Below are 22,667 nucleotides of genomic sequence, written 5' to 3' on the forward strand. Positions count from 1 at the left end.
ATAAGGTTCTTTTGACTTGTTATTCAAGCGTTCCCTTTACACCACAGAACAATTCCAGTGTTTATTATTGTGAACTCTCAGAACGGTAACCAGATTTACAGAGTGTTCTGAGCTCTTTTAACTTATATACTTTTTTATTCTAAGGAGTTTCTTTAAAAACGCCATCAGAATGACAGGAGTAGGAAATGTAAACAGTAACTCGGCATTTGAGACCTGTTTGAACCTATGGTCACTGTATTTTTGTTACCCGTTTTGTAATAAGGTTCTTTTGAGTTGTATTCAAGTGTTCCATTTACATCACAGACATTCCAATGTTTATGATTGTGAATTCTTAGAACAGTAACCACATTGACAGAGTGTTCTGAGATCAAATTTCTTACATTCTGAAGGATTCTAAGTACTTTCTTTAAACATGCCATCAGAAAGAGGGGAATTGGAAATGTAAACAGTAAACTCGCCATTACAGTTATCGGAACGTTTGTTCAGTGTATTTTTGTTCACTGTTTTGTATTAATGTTCTTTTTACTTGTTATTCAAGTGTTCAATTTACATCACAGAACAATTCCAGTATATATTATTGTGAATTCTTATAAATATAACCACATTTACACAGTGTTCTGAGCTCTTTTAACTCATATTCTTTGGTATTCTAAGGAGTTTCTTTAAAAACGCCATCAAAATGACGGGAATAGGAAATGTAAACAGTAAACTCGCCATTTCAGAGTTATCTGAACGTTTGTTCAATGTATTTTTGTTCCCAGTTTTGTAATAAGGTTCTTTTGACTTGTTATTCAAGTGTTCCATTTACATCACAGAACAATTTCAGGGTTTATTATTGTGAATTCTGAGAACGGTAGCCACATTTAGAGAGTGTTCTGAGCTCTTTTAACTTATATACTTTAGTATTCTAAGGAGTTTCTTTGAAAACGAAATAAGAATGACGGGAATTGGAAATATGAACCGTAACTCGGCATTTGAGACCTGTTTGAACCTATGTTCATTGTATTTTTGTTCCCCGTTTTGTAATAAGGTTCTTTTCACTTGTTATTCAAGTGTTCCATTTACATCACAGAACAATATCAGTGTTTATTATTGTGAATTCTAAGAACAGTAACCACACTTACAGAGTGTTCTGAGCTCTTTTAACTTATATACTTTAGTATTCTAAGGAGTTTCTTTAAAAACGCCATCAGAATGACAGGAGTAGGAAATGGAAACAGTAAACTCGGCATTTGAGACCTCTTTGAACCTATGTTCACTGTATTTTTGTTACCCGTTTTGTAATAAGGTTCTTTTGAGTTGTATTCAAGTGTTCCATTTACATCACAGACATTCCAATGTTTATGATTGTGAATTCTTAGAACAGTAACCACATTGACAGAGTGTTCTGAGATCAAATTTCTTACATTCTGAAGGGTTCTAAGTACTTTCTTTAAACACGCCATCAGAAAGAGGGGAATTGGAAATGTAAACAGTAAACTCGCCATTACAGTTATCTGAACGTTTGTTCAGTGTATTTTTGTTCCCTGTTTTGTATTAACGTTCTTTTTACTTGTTATTCAAGTGTTCCATTTACATCACAGAACAATTCCAGTGTATATTATTGTGAATTCTTAGAAATATAACCACATTTACACAGTGTTCTGAGCTCTTATAACTCATATTCTTTGGTATTCTAAGGAGTTTCTTTAAAAACGCCATCAGAATGACGGGAATATGAAATGTAAACAGTTACTCGGCATTTGAGACCTGTTTGAACCTAGGGTCACTGTATTTTTGTTACCCGTTTTGTAATAAGGTTCTTTTGACTTGTTATTCATGTGTTCCATTTACATCACAAAAACATTCCAATGTTTATGATTGTGAATTCTTAGAACAGTAACCACATTGACAGAGTGTTCTGAGATCAAATTTCTTATATTCTGAAGGATTCTAAGTACTTTCTTTAAACACGCCATCAGAATGACGGGAATTGTAATTGTAAACAGTAAACTCGCCATTTCAGAGTTATCTGAACGTTTGTTCAGTGTATTTTTGTTCCCCGTTTTGTAATAAGGTTCTTTTCACTTGTTATTCAAGTGTTCCATTTACATCACAGGAACATTCCAATGTTTATGATTGTGAATTCTTAGAACAGTCACCACATTTACAGAGTGTTCGGAGCACTTTTAACCTATATTCTTTGGTATTCTAAGGAGTTTCTTTAAAAACGCCATCAGAATGACGGGAATTTGAAATGTAAACAGTAAACTCGGCATTTGAGACCTGTTTGAACCTATGTTAACTGTATTTTTGTTCCCCGTTCTGTAATAAGGTTCTTTTGACTTGTTATTCAAGTGTTCCATTTACATCACAGAACAATTCCAGTGTTTATTATTGTGAACTCTTAGAACGGTAACCACATTTACAGAGTGTTCTGAGCTCTTTTAACTTATATACTTTTTTATTCTAAGGAGTTTCTTTAAAAACGCCATCAGAATGACGGGAGTAGGAAATGTAAACAGTAACTCGGCATTTGAGACCTGTTTGAACCTATGGTCACTGTATTTTTGTTACCCGTTTTGTAATAAGGTTCTTTTGAGTTGTATTCAAGTGTTCCATTTACATCACAGACATTCCAATGTTTATGATTGTGAATTCTTAGAACAGTAACCACATTGACAGAGTGTTCTGAGATCAAATTTCTTACATTCTGAAGGATTCTAAGTACTTTCTTTAAACATTCCATCAGAAAGAGGGGAATTGGAAATGTAAACAGTAAACTCGCCATTACAGTTATCGGAACGTTTGTTCAGTGTATTTTTGTTCACTGTTTTGTATTAATGTTCTTTTTACTTGTTATTCAAGTGTTCTATTTACATCACAGAACAATTTCAGTATATATTATTGTGAATTCTTATAAATATAACCACATTTACACAGTGTTCTGAGCTCTTTTAACTCATATTCTTTGGTATTCTAAGGAGTTTCTTTAAAAACGCCATCAAAATGACGGGAATAGGAAATGTAAACAGTAAACTCGCCATTTCAGAGTTATCTGAACGTTTGTTCAATGTATTTTTGTTCCCAGTTTTGTAATAAGGTTCTTTTGACTTGTTATTCAAGTGTTCCATTTACATCACAGAACAATTCCAGTGTTTATTATTGTGAATTCTGAGAACGGTAGCCACATTTAGAGAGTGTTCTGAGCACTTTTAACTTATATACTTTAGTATTCTAAGGAGTTTCTTTGAAAACGAAATAAGAATGACGGGAATTGGAAATATGAACCGTAACTCGGCATTTGAGACCTGTTTGAACCTATGTTCATTGTATTTTTGTTCCCCGTTTTGTAATAAGGTTCTTTTCACTTGTTATTCAAGTGTTCCATTTACATCACAGAACAATATCAGTGTTTATTATTGTGAACTCTAAGAACAGTAACCACACTTACAGAGTGTTCTGAGCTCTTTTAACTTATATACTTTAGTATTCTAAGGAGTTTCTTTAAAAACGCCATCAGAATGACAGGAGTAGGAAATGGAAACAGTAAACTCGGCATTTGAGACCTGTTTGAACCTATGGTCACTGTATTTTTGTTACCCGTTTTGTAATAAGGTTCTTTTGAGTTGTATTCAAGTGTTCCATTTACATCACAGACATTCCAATGTTTATGATTGTGAATTCTTAGAACAGTAACTACATTGACAGAGTGTTCTGAGATCAAATTTCTTACATTCTGAAGGGTTCTAAGTACTTTCTTTAAACACGCCATCAGAAAGAGGGGAATTGGAAATGTAAACAGTAAACTCGCCATTACAGTTATCTGAACGTTTGTTCAGTGTATTTTTGTTCCCTGTTTTGTATTAACGTTCTTTTTACTTGTTATTCAAGTGTTCCATTTACATCACAGAACAATTCCAGTGTATATTATTGTGAATTCTTAGAAATATAACCACATTTACACAGTGTTCTGAGCTCTTATAACTCATATTCTTTGGTATTCTAAGGAGTTTCTTTAAAAACGCCATCAGAATGACGGGAATATGAAATGTAAACAGTTACTCGGCATTTGAGACCTGTTTGAACCTAGGGTCACTGTATTTTTGTTACCCGTTTTGTAATAAGGTTCTTTTGACTTGTTATTCATGTGTTCCATTTACATCACAAAAACATTCCAATGTTTATGATTGTGAATTCTTAGAACAGTAACCACATTGACAGAGTGTTCTGAGATCAAATTTCTTATATTCTGAAGGATTCTAAGTACTTTCTTTAAACACGCCATCAGAATGACGGGAATTGTAATTGTAAACAGTAAACTCGCCATTTCAGAGTTATCTGAACGTTTGTTCAGTGTATTTTTGTTCCCCGTTTTGTAATAAGGTTCTTTTGACTTGTTATTCAAGTGTTCCATTTACATCACAGAAACATTCCAATGTTTATGATTGTGAATTCTTAGAACAGTCACCACATTTACAGAGTGTTCGGAGCACTTTTAACCTATATTCTTTGGTATTCTAAGGAGTTTCTTTAAAAACGCCATCAGAATGACGGGAATTTGAAATGTAAACAGTAAACTCGGCATTTGAGACCTGTTTGAACCTATGTTCACTGTATTTTTGTTCCCCGTTCTGTAATAAGGTTCTTTTGACTTGTTATTCAAGTGTTCCATTTACATCACAGAACAATTCCAGTGTTTATTATTGTGAACTCTTAGAACGGTAACCACATTTACAGAGTGTTCTGAGCTCTTTTAACTTATATACTTTTTTATTCTAAGGAGTTTCTTTAAAAACGCCATCAGAATGACAGGAGTAGGAAATGTAAACAGTAACTCGGCATTTGAGACCTGTTTGAACCTATGGTCACTGTATTTTTGTTACCCGTTTTGTAATAAGGTTCTTTTGAGTTGTATTCAAGTGTTCCATTTACATCACAGACATTCCAATGTTTATGATTGTGAATTCTTAGAACAGTAACCACATTGACAGAGTGTTCTGAGATCAAATTTCTTACATTCTGAAGGATTCTAAGTACTTTCTTTAAACATGCCATCAGAAAGAGGGGAATTGGAAATGTAAACAGTAAACTCGCCATTACAGTTATCGGAACGTTTGTTCAGTGTATTTTTGTTCACTGTTTTGTATTAATGTTCTTTTTACTTGTTATTCAAGTGTTCTATTTACATCACAGAACAATTCCAGTATATATTATTGTGAATTCTTATAAATATAACCACATTTACACAGTGTTCTGAGCTCTTTTAACTCATATTCTTTGGTATTCTAAGGAGTTTCTTTAAAAACGCCATCAAAATGACGGGAATAGGAAATGTAAACAGTAAACTCGCCATTTCAGAGTTATCTGAACGTTTGTTCAATGTATTTTTGTTCCCAGTTTTGTAATAAGGTTCTTTTGACTTGTTATTCAGGTGTTCCATTTACGTCACAGAACAATTCCAGTGTTTATTATTGTGAATTCTGAGAACGGTAGCCACATTTAAAGAGTGTTCTGAGCACTTTTAACTTATATACTTTAGTATTCTAAGGAGTTTCTTTGAAAACGCCATAAGAATGACGGGAATTGGAAATATGAACCGTAACTCGGCATTTGAGACCTGTTTGAACCTATGTTCATTGTATTTTTGTTCCCCGTTTTGTAATAAGGTTCTTTTCACTTGTTATTCAAGTGTTCCATTTACATCACAGAACAATATCAGTGTTTATTATTGTGAACTCTAAGAACAGTAACCACACTTACAGAGTGTTCTGAGCTCTTTTAACTTATATACTTTAGTATTCTAAGGAGTTTCTTTAAAAACGCCATCAGAATGACAGGAGTAGGAAATGGAAACAGTAAACTCGGCATTTGAGACCTGTTTGAACCTATGGTCACTGTATTTTTGTTACCCGTTTTGTAATAAGGTTCTTTTGACTTGTTATTCAAGTGTTCCATTTACATCACAGAACAATTCCAGTGTTTATTATTGTGAATTCTTAGAACAGTAACCACATTGACAGAGTGTTCTCAGATCAAATTTCTTACATTCTGAAGGATTCTAAGTACTTTCTTTAAACACGCCATCAGAATGACGGTATTTGTAACTGTAAACAGTAAACTCGCCATTTCAGAGTTATCTGAACGTGTGTTCAGTGTATTTTTGTTCCCCGTTTTGTAATAAGGTTCTTTTGACTTGTTATTCAAGTGTTCCCTTTACACCACAGAACAATTCCAGTGTTTATTATTGTGAACTCTCAGAACGGTAACCAGATTTACAGAGTGTTCTGAGCTCTTTTAACTTATATACGTTAATATTCTAAGGAGTTTCTTTAAAAACGCCATCAGAATGACGGGAGTAGGAAATGTGAACAGTAAACTCCGCATTTGAGACCTGTTTGAACCTATGTTCAATGTATTTTTTTACCCGTTTTGTAATAAGGTTCTTTTGAGTTGTATTCAAGTGTTCCATTTAAATCACAGACATTCCAATGTTTATGATTGTGAATTCTTAGAACAGTAACCACATTGACAGAGTGTTCTGAGATCAAATTTCTTACATTCTGAAGGATTCCAAGTACTTTCTTTAAACACGCCATCAGAAAGAGGGGAATTGGAAATGTAAACAGTAAACTCGCCATTACAGTTATCTGAACGTTTGTTCAGTGTATTTTTGTTCCCTGTTTTGTATTAACGTTCTTTTTACTTGTTATTCAAGTGTTCCATTTACATCACAGAACAATTCCAGTGTATATTATTGTGAATTCTTAGAAATATAACCACATTTACACAGTGTTCTGAGCTCTTATAACTCATATTCTTTGGTATTCTAAGGAGTTTCTTTAAAAACGCCATCAGAATGACGGGAATTTGAAAAGTAAACAGTAAACACGGCATTTGAGACCTGTTTGAACCTATGTTCACTGTATTTTTGTTCCCCGTTTTGTAATAAGGTTCTTTTGACTTGTTATTCAAGTGTTCCCTTTACACCACAGAACAATTCCAGTGTTTATTATTGTGAACTCTCAGAACGGTAACCAGATTTACAGAGTGTTCTGAGCTCTTTTAACTTATATACGTTAATATTCTAAGGAGTTTCTTTAAAAACGCCATAAGAATGACGGGAGTAGGAAATGTAAACAGTAAACTCCGCATTTGAGACCTGTTTGAACCTATGTTCACTGTATTTTTGTTCCCCGTTTTGTAATAAGGTTCTTTTGACTTGTTATTCAAGTGTTCCATTTACATCACGGAACAATTCCAGTGTTTATTATTGTGAATTCTTGGAAGAGTAACCACATTTAGAGAGTGTTCTGAGCTCTTCTAACTTTTATACTTTAGTATTCTAAGGAGTTTCTTTGAAAACGCCATCAGAATGTCGGGAATTGGAAATATGAACCGTAACTCGGCATTTGAGACCTGTTTGAACCTAGGGTCACTGTATTTTTGTTCCCCAATTTTTAATAAGGTTCTTTTGACTTGTTATTCAAGTGTTCCATTTACATCACAGAAACATTCCAATGTTTATGATTGTGAATTCTTAGAACAGTAACCACATTGACAGAGTGTTCTGAGATCAAATTTCTTACATTTTGAAGGATTCTAAGTACTTTCTTTAAACACGCCATCAGAATGACGGTATTTGTAATTGTAAACAGTAAACTCGCCATTTCAGAGTTATCTGAACGTGTGTTCAGTGTATTTTTGTTCCCCGTTTTGTAATAAGGTTCTTTTGACTTGTTATTCAAGTGTTCCATTTACATCACAGAACAATTTCAGTGTTTATTATTGCGAACTCTTAGACGGTATCCACATTTACAGAGTGTTCTGAGCTCTTTTAACTTATATACTTTTTTATTCTAAGGAGTTTCTTTAAAAACGCCATCAGAATGACAGGAGTAGGAAATGTAAACAGTAACTCGGCATTTGAGACCTGTTTGAACCTATGGTCACTGTATTTTTGTTACCCGTTTTGTAATAAGGTTCTTTTGAGTTGTATTCAAGTGTTCCATTTACATCACAGACATTCCAATGTTTATGATTGTGAATTCTTAGAACAGTAACCACATTGACAGAGTGTTCTGAGATCAAATTTCTTACATTCTGAAGGATTCTAAGTACTTTCTTTAAACATGCCATCAGAAAGAGGGGAATTGGAAATGTAAACAGTAAACTCGCCATTACAGTTATCGGAACGTTTGTTCAGTGTATTTTTGTTCACTGTTTTGTATTAATGTTCTTTTTACTTGTTATTCAAGTGTTCTATTTACATCACAGAACAATTCCAGTATATATTATTGTGAATTCTTATAAATATAACCACATTTACACAGTGTTCTGAGCTCTTTTAACTCATATTCTTTGGTATTCTAAGGAGTTTCTTTAAAAACGCCATCAAAATGACGGGAATAGGAAATGTAAACAGTAAACTCGCCATTTCAGAGTTATCTGAACGTTTGTTCAATGTATTTTTGTTCCCAGTTTTGTAATAAGGTTCTTTTGACTTGTTATTCAAGTGTTCCATTTACATCACAGAACAATTCCAGGGTTTATTATTGTGAATTCTGAGAACGGTAGCCACATTTAGAGAGTGTTCTGAGCTCTTTTAACTTATATACTTTAGTATTCTAAGGAGTTTCTTTGAAAACGAAATAAGAATGACGGGAATTGGAAATATGAACCGTAACTCGGCATTTGAGACCTGTTTGAACCTATGTTCATTGTATTTTTGTTCCCCGTTTTGTAATAAGGTTCTTTTCACTTGTTATTCAAGTGTTCCATTTACATCACAGAACAATATCAGTGTTTATTATTGTGAATTCTAAGAACAGTAACCACACTTACAGAGTGTTCTGAGCTCTTTTAACTTATATACTTTAGTATTCTAAGGAGTTTCTTTAAAAACGCCATCAGAATGACAGGAGTAGGAAATGGAAACAGTAAACTCGGCATTTGAGACCTGTTTGAACCTATGTTCACTGTATTTTTGTTACCCGTTTTGTAATAAGGTTCTTTTGAGTTGTATTCAAGTGTTCCATTTACATCACAGACATTCCAATGTTTATGATTGTGAATTCTTAGAACAGTAACCACATTGACAGAGTGTTCTGAGATCAAATTTCTTACATTCTGAAGGGTTCTAAGTACTTTCTTTAAACACGCCATCAGAAAGAGGGGAATTGGAAATGTAAACAGTAAACTCGCCATTACAGTTATCTGAACGTTTGTTCAGTGTACTTTTGTTCCCTGTTTTGTATTAACGTTCTTTTTACTTGTTATTCAAGTGTTCCATTTACATCACAGAACAATTCCAGTGTATATTATTGTGAATTCTTAGAAATATAACCACATTTACACAGTGTTCTGAGCTCTTATAACTCATATTCTTTGGTATTCTAAGGAGTTTCTTTAAAAACGCCATCAGAATGACGGGAATATGAAATGTAAACAGTTACTCGGCATTTGAGACCTGTTTGAACCTAGGGTCACTGTATTTTTGTTACCCGTTTTGTAATAAGGTTCTTTTGACTTGTTATTCATGTGTTCCATTTACATCACAAAAACATTCCAATGTTTATGATTGTGAATTCTTAGAACAGTAACCACATTGACAGAGTGTTCTGAGATCAAATTTCTTATATTCTGAAGGATTCTAAGTACTTTCTTTAAACACGCCATCAGAATGACGGGAATTGTAATTGTAAACAGTAAACTCGCCATTTCAGAGTTATCTGAACGTTTGTTCAGTGTATTTTTGTTCCCCGTTTTGTAATAAGGTTCTTTTGACTTGTTATTCAAGTGTTCCATTTACATCACAGAAACATTCCAATGTTTATGATTGTGAATTCTTAGAACAGTCACCACATTTACAGAGTGTTCGGAGCACTTTTAACCTATATTCTTTGGTATTCTAAGGAGTTTCTTTAAAAACGCCATCAGAATGACGGGAATTTGAAATGTAAACAGTAAACTCGGCATTTGAGACCTGTTTGAACCTATGTTCACTGTATTTTTGTTCCCCGTTCTGTAATAAGGTTCTTTTGACTTGTTATTCAAGTGTTCCATTTACATCACAGAACAATTCCAGTGTTTATTATTGTGAACTCTTAGAACGGTAACCACATTTACAGAGTGTTCTGAGCTCTTTTAACTTATATACTTTTTTATTCTAAGGAGTTTCTTTAAAAACGCCATCAGAATGACAGGAGTAGGAAATGTAAACAGTAACTCAGCATTTGAGACCTGTTTGAACCTATGGTCACTGTATTTTTGTTACCCGTTTTGTAATAAGGTTCTTTTGAGTTGTATTCAAGTGTTCCATTTACATCACAGACATTCCAATGTTTATGATTGTGAATTCTTAGAACAGTAACCACATTGACAGAGTGTTCTGAGATCAAATTTCTTACATTCTGAAGGATTCTAAGTACTTTCTTTAAACATGCCATCAGAAAGAGGGGAATTGGAAATGTAAACAGTAAACTCGCCATTACAGTTATCGGAACGTTTGTTCAGTGTATTTTTGTTCACTGTTTTGTATTAATGTTCTTTTTACTTGTTATTCAAGTGTTCTATTTACATCACAGAACAATTCCAGTATATATTATTGTGAATTCTTATAAATATAACCACATTTACACAGTGTTCTGAGCTCTTTTAACTCATATTCTTTGGTATTCTAAGGAGTTTCTTTAAAAACGCCATCAAAATGACGGGAATAGGAAATGTAAACAGTAAACTCGCCATTTCAGAGTTATCTGAACGTTTGTTCAATGTATTTTTGTTCCCAGTTTTGTAATAAGGTTCTTTTGACTTGTTATTCAGGTGTTCCATTTACGTCACAGAACAATTCCAGTGTTTATTATTGTGAATTCTGAGAACGGTAGCCACATTTAGAGAGTGTTCTGAGCACTTTTAACTTATATACTTTAGTATTCTAAGGAGTTTCTTTGAAAACGCCATAAGAATGACGGGAATTGGAAATATGAACCGTAACTCGGCATTTGAGACCTGTTTGAACCTATGTTCATTGTATTTTTGTTCCCCGTTTTGTAATAAGGTTCTTTTCACTTGTTATTCAAGTGTTCCATTTACATCACAGAACAATATCAGTGTTTATTATTGTGAACTCTAAGAACAGTAACCACACTTACAGAGTGTTCTGAGCTCTTTTAACTTATATACTTTAGTATTCTAAGGAGTTTCTTTAAAAACGCCATCAGAATGACAGGAGTAGGAAATGGAAACAGTAAACTCGGCATTTGAGACCTGTTTGAACCTATGGTCACTGTATTTTTGTTACCCGTTTTGTAATAAGGTTCTTTTGACTTGTTATTCAAGTGTTCCATTTACATCACAGAACAATTCCAGTGTTTATTATTGTGAATTCTTAGAACAGTAACCACATTGACAGAGTGTTCTCAGATCAAATTTCTTACATTCTGAAGGATTCTAAGTACTTTCTTTAAACACGCCATCAGAATGACGGTATTTGTAACTGTAAACAGTAAACTCGCCATTTCAGAGTTATCTGAACGTGTGTTCAGTGTATTTTTGTTCCCCGTTTTGTAATAAGGTTCTTTTGACTTGTTATTCAAGTGTTCCCTTTACACCACAGAACAATTCCAGTGTTTATTATTGTGAACTCTCAGAACGGTAACCAGATTTACAGAGTGTTCTGAGCTCTTTTAACTTATATACGTTAATATTCTAAGGAGTTTCTTTAAAAACGCCATCAGAATGACGGGAGTAGGAAATGTGAACAGTAAACTCCGCATTTGAGACCTGTTTGAACCTATGTTCACTGTATTTTTTTACCCGTTTTGTAATAAGGTTCTTTTGAGTTGTATTCAAGTGTTCCATTTACATCACAGACATTCCAATGTTTATGATTGTGAATTCTTAGAACAGTAACCACATTGACAGAGTGTTCTGAGATCAAATTTCTTACATTCTGAAGGATTCCAAGTACTTTCTTTAAACACGCCATCAGAAAGAGGGGAATTGGAAATGTAAACAGTAAACTCGCCATTACAGTTATCTGAACGTTTGTTCAGTGTATTTTTGTTCCCTGTTTTGTATTAACGTTCTTTTTACTTGTTATTCAAGTGTTCCATTTACATCACAGAACAATTCCAGTGTATATTATTGTGAATTCTTAGAAATATAACCACATTTACACAGTGTTCTGAGCTCTTATAACTCATATTCTTTGGTATTCTAAGGAGTTTCTTTAAAAACGCCATCAGAATGACGGGAATTTGAAAAGTAAACAGTAAACACGGCATTTGAGACCTGTTTGAACCTATGTTCACTGTATTTTTGTTCCCCGTTTTGTAATAAGGTTCTTTTGACTTGTTATTCAAGTGTTCCCTTTACACCACAGAACAATTCCAGTGTTTATTATTGTGAACTCTCAGAACGGTAACCAGATTTACAGAGTGTTCTGAGCTCTTTTAACTTATATACGTTAATATTCTAAGGAGTTTCTTTAAAAACGCCATCAGAATGACGGGAGTAGGAAATGTAAACAGTAAACTCCGCATTTGAGACCTGTTTGAACCTATGTTCACTGTATTTTTGTTCCCCGTTCTGTAATAAGGTTCTTTTGACTTGTTATTCAAGTGTTCCATTTACATCACAGAACAATTCCAGTGTTTATTATTGTGAACTCTTAGAACGGTAACCACATTTACAGAGTGTTCTGAGCTCTTTTAACTTATATACTTTTTTATTCTAAGGAGTTTCTTTAAAAACGCCATCAGAATGACAGGAGTAGAAAATGTAAACAGTAACTCGGCATTTGAGACCTGTTGGAATCTATGGTCACTGTATTTTTGTTACCCGTTTTGTAATAAGGTTCTTTTGAGTTGTATTCAAGTGTTCCATTTACATCACAGACATTCCAATGTTTATGATTGTGAATTCTTAGAACAGTAACCACATTGACAGAGTGTTCTGAGATCAAATTTCTTACATTCTGAAGGGTTCTAAGTACTTTCTTTAAACACGCCATCAGAAAGAGGGGAATTGGAAATGTAAACAGTAAACTCGCCATTACAGTTATCTGAACGTTTGTTCAGTGTATTTTTGTTCCCTGTTTTGTATTAACGTTCTTTTTACTTGTTATTCAAGTGTTCCATTTACATCACAGAACAATTCCAGTGTATATTATTGTGAATTCTTATAAATATAACCACATTTACACAGTGTTCTGAGCTCTTATAACTCATATTCTTAGGTATTCTAAGGAGTTTCTTTAAAAACGCCATCAGAATGACGGGAATATGAAATGTAAACAGTTACTCGGCATTTGAGACCTGTTTGAACCTAGGGTCACTGTATTTTTGTTACCCGTTTTGTAATAAGGTTCTTTAGACTTGTTATTCATGTTTTCCATTTACATCACAAAAACATTCCAATGTTTATGATTGTGAATTCTTAGAACAGTAACCACATTGACAGAGTGTTCTGAGATCAAATTTCTTATATTCTGAAGGATTCTAAGTACTTTCTTTAAACACGCCATCAGAATGACGGGAATTGTAATTGTAAACAGTAAACTCGCCATTTCAGAGTTATCTGAACGTTTGTTCAGTGTATTTTTGTTCCCCGTTTTGTAATAAGGTTCTTTTGACTTGTTATTCAAGTGTTCCATTTACATCACAGGAACATTCCAATGTTTATGATTGTGAATTCTTAGAACAGTCACCACATTTACAGAGTGTTCGGAGCACTTTTAACCTATATTCTTTGGTATTCTAAGGAGTTTCTTTAAAAACGCCATCAGAATGACGGGAATTTGAAATGTAAACAGTAAACTCGGCATTTGAGACCTGTTTGAACCTATGTTAACTGTATTTTTGTTCCCTTTCTGTAATAAGGTTCTTTTGACTTGTTATTCAAGTGTTCCATTTACATCACAGAACAATTCCAGTGTTTATTATTGTGAACTCTTAGAACGGTAACCACATTTACAGAGTGTTCTGAGCTCTTTTAACTTATATACTTTTTTATTCTAAGGAGTTTCTTTAAAAACGCCATCAGAATGACAGGAGTAGGAAATGGAAACAGTAACTCGGCATTTGAGACCTGTTTGAACCTATGGTCACTGTATTTTTGTTACCCGTTTTGTAATAAGGTTCTTTTGAGTTGTATTCAAGTGTTCCATTTACATCACAGACATTCCAATGTTTATGATTGTGAATTCTTAGAACAGTAACCACATTGACAGAGTGTTCTGAGATCAAATTTCTTACATTCTGAAGGATTCTAAGTACTTTCTTTAAACATGCCATCAGAAAGAGGGGAATTGGAAATGTAAACAGTAAACTCGCCATTACAGTTATCGGAACGTTTGTTCAGTGTATTTTTGTTCACTGTTTTGTATTAATGTTCTTTTTACTTGTTATTCAAGTGTTCTATTTACATCACAGAACAATTCCAGTATATATTATTGTGAATTCTTATAAATATAACCACATTTACACAGTGTTCTGAGCTCTTTTAACTCATATTCTTTGGTATTCTAAGGAGTTTCTTTAAAAACGCCATCAAAATGACGGGAATAGGAAATGTAAACAGTAAACTCGCCATTTCAGAGTTATCTGAACGTTTGTTCAATGTATTTTTGTTCCCAGTTTTGTAATAAGGTTCTTTTGACTTGTTATTCAAGTGTTCCATTTACATCACAGAACAATTCCAGTGTTTATTATTGTGAATTCTGAGAACGGTAGCCACATTTAGAGAGTGTTCTGAGCACTTTTAACTTATATACTTTAGTATTCTAAGGAGTTTCTTTGAAAACGAAATAAGAATGACGGGAATTGGAAATATGAACCGTAACTCGGCATTTGAGACCTGTTTGAACCTATGTTCATTGTATTTTTGTTCCCCGTTTTGTAATAAGGTTCTTTTCACTTGTTATTCAAGTGTTCCATTTACATCACAGAACAATATCAGTGTTTATTATTGTGAACTCTAAGAACAGTAACCACACTTACAGAGTGTTCTGAGCTCTTTTAACTTATATACTTTAGTATTCTAAGGAGTTTCTTTAAAAACGCCATCAGAATGACAGGAGTAGGAAATGGAAACAGTAAACTCGGCATTTGAGACCTGTTTGAACCTATGTTCACTGTATTTTTGTTACCCGTTTTGTAATAAGGTTCTTTTGAGTTGTATTCAAGTGTTCCATTTACATCACAGACATTCCAATGTTTATGATTGTGAATTCTTAGAACAGTAACCACATTGACAGAGTGTTCTGAGATCAAATTTCTTACATTCTGAAGGGTTCTAAGTACTTTCTTTAAACACGCCATCAGAAAGAGGGGAATTGGAAATGTAAACAGTAAACTCGCCATTACAGTTATCTGAACGTTTGTTCAGTGTATTTTTGTTCCCTGTTTTGTATTAACGTTCTTTTTACTTGTTATTCAAGTGTTCCATTTACATCACAGTACAATTCCAGTGTATATTATTGTGAATTCTTATAAATATAACCACATTTACACAGTGTTCTGAGCTCTTATAACTCATATTCTTAGGTATTCTAAGGAGTTTCTTTAAAAACGCCATCAGAATGACGGGAATATGAAATGTAAACAGTTACTCGGCATTTGAGACCTGTTTGAACCTAGGGTCACTGTATTTTTGTTACCCGTTTTGTAATAAGGTTCTTTTGACTTGTTATTCATGTGTTCCATTTACATCACAAAAACATTCCAATGTTTATGATTGTGAATTCTTAGAACAGTAACCACATTGACAGAGTGTTCTGAGATCAAATTTCTTATATTCTGAAGGATTCTAAGTACTTTCTTTAAACACGCCATCAGAATGACGGGAATTGTAATTGTAAACAGTAAACTCGCCATTTCAGAGTTATCTGAACGTTTGTTCAGTGTATTTTTGTTCCCCGTTTTGTAATAAGGTTCTTTTGACTTGTTATTCAAGTGTTCCATTTACATCACAGAAACATTCCAATGTTTATGATTGTGAATTCTTAGAACAGTCACCACATTTACAGAGTGTTCGGAGCACTTTTAACCTATATTCTTTGGTATTCTAAGGAGTTTCTTTAAAAACGCCATCAGAATGACGGGAATTTGAAATGTAAACAGTAAACTCGGCATTTGAGACCTGTTTGAACCTATGTTCACTGTATTTTTGTTCCCCGTTCTGTAATAAGGTTCTTTTGACTTGTTATTCAAGTGTTCCATTTACATCACAGAACAATTCCAGTGTTTATTATTGTGAACTCTTAGAACGGTAACCACATTTACAGAGTGTTCTGAGCTCTTTTAACTTATATACTTTTTTATTCTAAGGAGTTTCTTTAAAAACGCCATCAGAATGACAGGAGTAGGAAATGTAAACAGTAACTCGGCATTTGAGACCTGTTTGAACCTATGGTCACTGTATTTTTGTTACCCGTTTTGTAATAAGGTTCTTTTGAGTTGTATTCAAGTGTTCCATTTACATCACAGACATTCCAATGTTTATGATTGTGAATTCTTAGAACAGTAACCACATTGACAGAGTGTTCTGAGATCAAATTTCTTACATTCTGAAGGATTCTAAGTACTTTCTTTAAACATGCCATCAGAAAGAGGGGAATTGGAAATGTAAACAGTAAACTCGCCATTACAGTTATCGGAACGTTTGTTCAGTGTATTTTTGTTCACTGTTTTGTATTAATGTTCTTTTTACTTGTTATTCAAGTGTTCTATTTACATCACAGAACAATTCCAGTATATATTATTGTGAATTCTTATAAATATAACCACATTTACACAGTGTTCTGAGCTCTTTTAACTCATATTCTTTGGTATTCTAAGGAGTTTCTTTAAAAACGCCATCAAAATGACGGGAATAGGAAATGTAAACAGTAAACTCGCCATTTCAGAGTTATCTGAACGTTTGTTCAATGTATTTTTGTTCCCAGTTTTGTAATAAGGTTCTTTTGACTTGTTATTCAGGTGTTCCATTTACATCACAGAACAATTCCAGTGTTTATTATTGTGAATTCTGAGAACGGTAGCCACATTTAGAGAGTGTTCTGAGCTCTTTTAACTTATATACTTTAGTATTCTAAGGAGTTTCTTTGAAAACGAAATAAGAATGACGGGAATTGGAAATATGAACCGTAACTCGGCATTTGAGACCTGTTTGAACCTATGTTCATTGTATTTTTGTTCCCCGTTTTGTAATAAGGTTCTTTTCACTTGTTATTCAAGTGTTCCATTTACATCACAGAACAATATCAGTGTTTATTATTGTGAACTCTAAGAACAGTAACCACACTTACAGAGTGTTCTGAGCTCTTTTAACTTATATACTTTAGTATTCTAAGGAGTTTCTTTAAAAACGCCATCAGAATGACAGGAGTAGGAAATGGAAACAGTAAACTCGGCATTTGAGACCTGTTTGAACCTATGGTCACTGTATTTTTGTTACCCGTTTTGTAATAAGGTTCTTTTGAGTTGTATTCAAGTGTTCCATTTACATCACAGAACAATTCCAGTGTTTATTATTGTGAATTCTTAGAACAGTAACCACATTGACAGAGTGTTCTCAGATCAAATTTCTTACATTCTGAAGGATTCCAAGTACTTTCTTTAAACACGCCATCAGAAAGAGGGGAATTGGAAATGTAAACAGTAAACTCGCCATTACAGTTATCTGAACGTTTGTTCAGTGTATTTTTGTTCCCTGTTTTGTATTAACGTTCTTTTTACTTGTTATTCAAGTGTTCCATTTACATCACAGAACAATTCCAGTGTATATTATTGTGAATTCTTAGAAATATAACCACATTTACACAGTGTTCTGAGCTCTTATAACTCATATTCTTTGGTATTCTAAGGAGTTTCTTTAAAAACGCCATCAGAATGACGGGAATTTGAAAAGTAAACAGTAAACACGGCATTTGAGACCTGTTTGAACCTATGTTCACTGTATTTTTGTTCCCCGTTTTGTAATAAGGTTCTTTTGACTTGTTATTCAAGTGTTCCCTTTACACCACAGAACAATTCCAGTGTTTATTATTGTGAACTCTCAGAACGGTAACCAGATTTACAGAGTGTTCTGAGCTCTTTTAACTTATATACGTTAATATTCTAAGGAGTTTCTTTAAAAACGCCATCAGAATGACGGGAGGAGGAAATGTAAACAGTAAACTCCGCATTTGAGACCTGTTTGAACCTATGTTCACTGTATTTTTGTTCCCCGTTCTGTAATAAGGTTCTTTTGACTTGTTATTCAAGTGTTCCATTTACATCACAGAACAATTCCAGTGTTTATTATTGTGAACTCTTAGAACGGTAACCACATTTACAGAGTGTTCTGAGCTCTTTTAACTTATATACTTTTTTATTCTAAGGAGTTTCTTTAAAAACGCCATCAGAATGACAGGAGTAGAAAATGTAAACAGTAACTCGGCATTTGAGACCTGTTGGAATCTATGGTCACTGTATTTTTGTTACCCGTTTTGTAATAAGGTTCTTTTGAGTTGTATTCAAGTGTTCCATTTACATCACAGACATTCCAATGTTTATGATTGTGAATTCTTAGAACAGTAACCACATTGACAGAGTGTTCTGAGATCAAATTTCTTACATTCTGAAGGGTTCTAAGTACTTTCTTTAAACACGCCATCAGAAAGAGGGGAATTGGAAATGTAAACAGTAAACTCGCCATTACAGTTATCTGAACGTTTGTTCAGTGTATTTTTGTTCCCTGTTTTGTATTAACGTTCTTTTTACTTGTTATTCAAGTGTTCCATTTACATCACAGAACAATTCCAGTGTATATTATTGTGAATTCTTATAAATATAACCACATTTACACAGTGTTCTGAGCTCTTATAACTCATATTCTTAGGTATTCTAAGGAGTTTCTTTAAAAACGCCATCAGAATGACGGGAATATGAAATGTAAACAGTTACTCGGCATTTGAGACCTGTTTGAACCTAGGGTCACTGTATTTTTGTTACCCGTTTTGTAATAAGGTTCTTTAGACTTGTTATTCATGTTTTCCATTTACATCACAAAAACATTCCAATGTTTATGATTGTGAATTCTTAGAACAGTAACCACATTGACAGAGTGTTCTGAGATCAAATTTCTTATATTCTGAAGGATTCTAAGTACTTTCTTTAAACACGCCATCAGAATGACGGGAATTGTAATTGTAAACAGTAAACTCGCCATTTCAGAGTTATCTGAACGTTTGTTCAGTGTATTTTTGTTCCCCGTTTTGTAATAAGGTTCTTTTGACTTGTTATTCAAGTGTTCCATTTACATCACAGGAACATTCCAATGTTTATGATTGTGAATTCTTAGAACAGTCACCACATTTACAGAGTGTTCGGAGCACTTTTAACCTATATTCTTTGGTATTCTAAGGAGTTTCTTTAAAAACGCCATCAGAATGACGGGAATTTGAAATGTAAACAGTAAACTCGGCATTTGAGACCTGTTTGAACCTATGTTAACTGTATTTTTGTTCCCTTTCTGTAATAAGGTTCTTTTGACTTGTTATTCAAGTGTTCCATTTACATCACAGAACAATTCCAGTGTTTATTATTGTGAACTCTTAGAACGGTAACCACATTTACAGAGTGTTCTGAGCTCTTTTAACTTATATACTTTTTTATTCTAAGGAGTTTCTTTAAAAACGCCATCAGAATGACAGGAGTAGGAAATGGAAACAGTAACTCGGCATTTGAGACCTGTTTGAACCTATGGTCACTGTATTTTTGTTACCCGTTTTGTAATAAGGTTCTTTTGAGTTGTATTCAAGTGTTCCATTTACATCACAGACATTCCAATGTTTATGATTGTGAATTCTTAGAACAGTAACCACATTGACAGAGTGTTCTGAGATCAAATTTCTTACATTCTGAAGGATTCTAAGTACTTTCTTTAAACATGCCATCAGAAAGAGGGGAATTGGAAATGTAAACAGTAAACTCGCCATTACAGTTATCGGAACGTTTGTTCAGTGTATTTTTGTTCACTGTTTTGTATTAATGTTCTTTTTACTTGTTATTCAAGTGTTCTATTTACATCACAGAACAATTCCAGTATATATTATTGTGAATTCTTATAAATATAACCACATTTACACAGTGTTCTGAGCTCTTTTAACTCATATTCTTTGGTATTCTAAGGAGTTTCTTTAAAAACGCCATCAAAATGACGGGAATAGGAAATGTAAACAGTAAACTCGCCATTTCAGAGTTATCTGAACGTTTGTTCAATGTATTTTTGTTCCCAGTTTTGTAATAAGGTTCTTTTGACTTGTTATTCAAGTGTTCCATTTACATCACAGAACAATTCCAGTGTTTATTATTGTGAATTCTGAGAACGGTAGCCACATTTAGAGAGTGTTCTGAGCACTTTTAACTTATATACTTTAGTATTCTAAGGAGTTTCTTTGAAAACGAAATAAGAATGACGGGAATTGGAAATATGAACCGTAACTCGGCATTTGAGACCTGTTTGAACCTATGTTCATTGTATTTTTGTTCCCCGTTTTGTAATAAGGTTCTTTTCACTTGTTATTCAAGTGTTCCATTTACATCACAGAACAATATCAGTGTTTATTATTGTGAACTCTAAGAACAGTAACCACACTTACAGAGTGTTCTGAGCTCTTTTAACTTATATACTTTAGTATTCTAAGGAGTTTCTTTAAAAACGCCATCAGAATGACAGGAGTAGGAAATGGAAACAGTAAACTCGGCATTTGAGACCTGTTTGAACCTATGTTCACTGTATTTTTGTTACCCGTTTTGTAATAAGGTTCTTTTGAGTTGTATTCAAGTGTTCCATTTACATCACAGACATTCCAATGTTTATGATTGTGAATTCTTAGAACAGTAACCACATTGACAGAGTGTTCTGAGATCAAATTTCTTACATTCTGAAGGGTTCTAAGTACTTTCTTTAAACACGCCATCAGAAAGAGGGGAATTGGAAATGTAAACAGTAAACTCGCCATTACAGTTATCTGAACGTTTGTTCAGTGTATTTTTGTTCCCTGTTTTGTATTAACGTTCTTTTTACTTGTTATTCAAGTGTTCCATTTACATCACAGTACAATTCCAGTGTATATTATTGTGAATTCTTATAAATATAACCACATTTACACAGTGTTCTGAGCTCTTATAACTCATATTCTTAGGTATTCTAAGGAGTTTCTTTAAAAACGCCATCAGAATGACGGGAATATGAAATGTAAACAGTTACTCGGCATTTGAGACCTGTTTGAACCTAGGGTCACTGTATTTTTGTTACCCGTTTTGTAATAAGGTTCTTTTGACTTGTTATTCATGTGTTCCATTTACATCACAAAAACATTCCAATGTTTATGATTGTGAATTCTTAGAACAGTAACCACATTGACAGAGTGTTCTGAGATCAAATTTCTTATATTCTGAAGGATTCTAAGTACTTTCTTTAAACACGCCATCAGAATGACGGGAATTGTAATTGTAAACAGTAAACTCGCCATTTCAGAGTTATCTGAACGTTTGTTCAGTGTATTTTTGTTCCCCGTTTTGTAATAAGGTTCTTTTGACTTGTTATTCAAGTGTTCCATTTACATCACAGAAACATTCCAATGTTTATGATTGTGAATTCTTAGAACAGTCACCACATTTACAGAGTGTTCGGAGCACTTTTAACCTATATTCTTTGGTATTCTAAGGAGTTTCTTTAAAAACGCCATCAGAATGACGGGAATTTGAAATGTAAACAGTAAACTCGGCATTTGAGACCTGTTTGAACCTATGTTCACTGTATTTTTGTTCCCCGTTCTGTAATAAGGTTCTTTTGACTTGTTATTCAAGTGTTCCATTTACATCACAGAACAATTCCAGTGTTTATTATTGTGAACTCTTAGAACGGTAACCACATTTACAGAGTGTTCTGAGCTCTTTTAACTTATATACTTTTTTATTCTAAGGAGTTTCTTTAAAAACGCCATCAGAATGACAGGAGTAGGAAATGTAAACAGTAACTCGGCATTTGAGACCTGTTTGAACCTATGGTCACTGTATTTTTGTTACCCGTTTTGTAATAAGGTTCTTTTGAGTTGTATTCAAGTGTTCCATTTACATCACAGACATTCCAATGTTTATGATTGTGAATTCTTAGAACAGTAACCACATTGACAGAGTGTTCTGAGATCAAATTTCTTACATTCTGAAGGATTCTAAGTACTTTCTTTAAACATGCCATCAGAAAGAGGGGAATTGGAAATGTAAACAGTAAACTCGCCATTACAGTTATCGGAACGTTTGTTCAGTGTATTTTTGTTCACTGTTTTGTATTAATGTTCTTTTTACTTGTTATTCAAGTGTTCTATTTACATCACAGAACAATTCCAGTATATATTATTGTGAATTCTTATAAATATAACCACATTTACACAGTGTTCTGAGCTCTTTTAACTCATATTCTTTGGTATTCTAAGGAGTTTCTTTAAAAACGCCATCAAAATGACGGGAATAGGAAATGTAAACAGTAAACTCGCCATTTCAGAGTTATCTGAACGTTTGTTCAATGTATTTTTGTTCCCAGTTTTGTAATAAGGTTCTTTTGACTTGTTATTCAGGTGTTCCATTTACATCACAGAACAATTCCAGTGTTTATTATTGTGAATTCTGAGAACGGTA

The 22,667-nt window shown here is 33.5% G+C and overlaps 1 long non-coding RNA gene across 1 annotated transcript; it reads left to right on the forward strand.

Moving 5' to 3' along the window:
- The first annotated feature begins 6,666 nt into the window (after positions 1 to 6,666).
- On the forward strand, positions 6,667 to 12,160 carry LOC308530183. Its single transcript, XR_013996826.1, has 4 exons — positions 6,667 to 7,544; positions 8,055 to 8,569; positions 10,622 to 11,393; positions 11,905 to 12,160. It is a non-coding gene; the product is annotated as an uncharacterized lncRNA (long non-coding RNA).
- The last annotated feature ends 10,507 nt before the right edge of the window (positions 12,161 to 22,667 follow it).

Source organism: Myotis nattereri (assembly GCF_964212035.1).
Source record: "Myotis nattereri genome assembly, chromosome: 15".
NCBI classification, from domain to species: domain Eukaryota; kingdom Metazoa; phylum Chordata; class Mammalia; order Chiroptera; family Vespertilionidae; genus Myotis; species Myotis nattereri.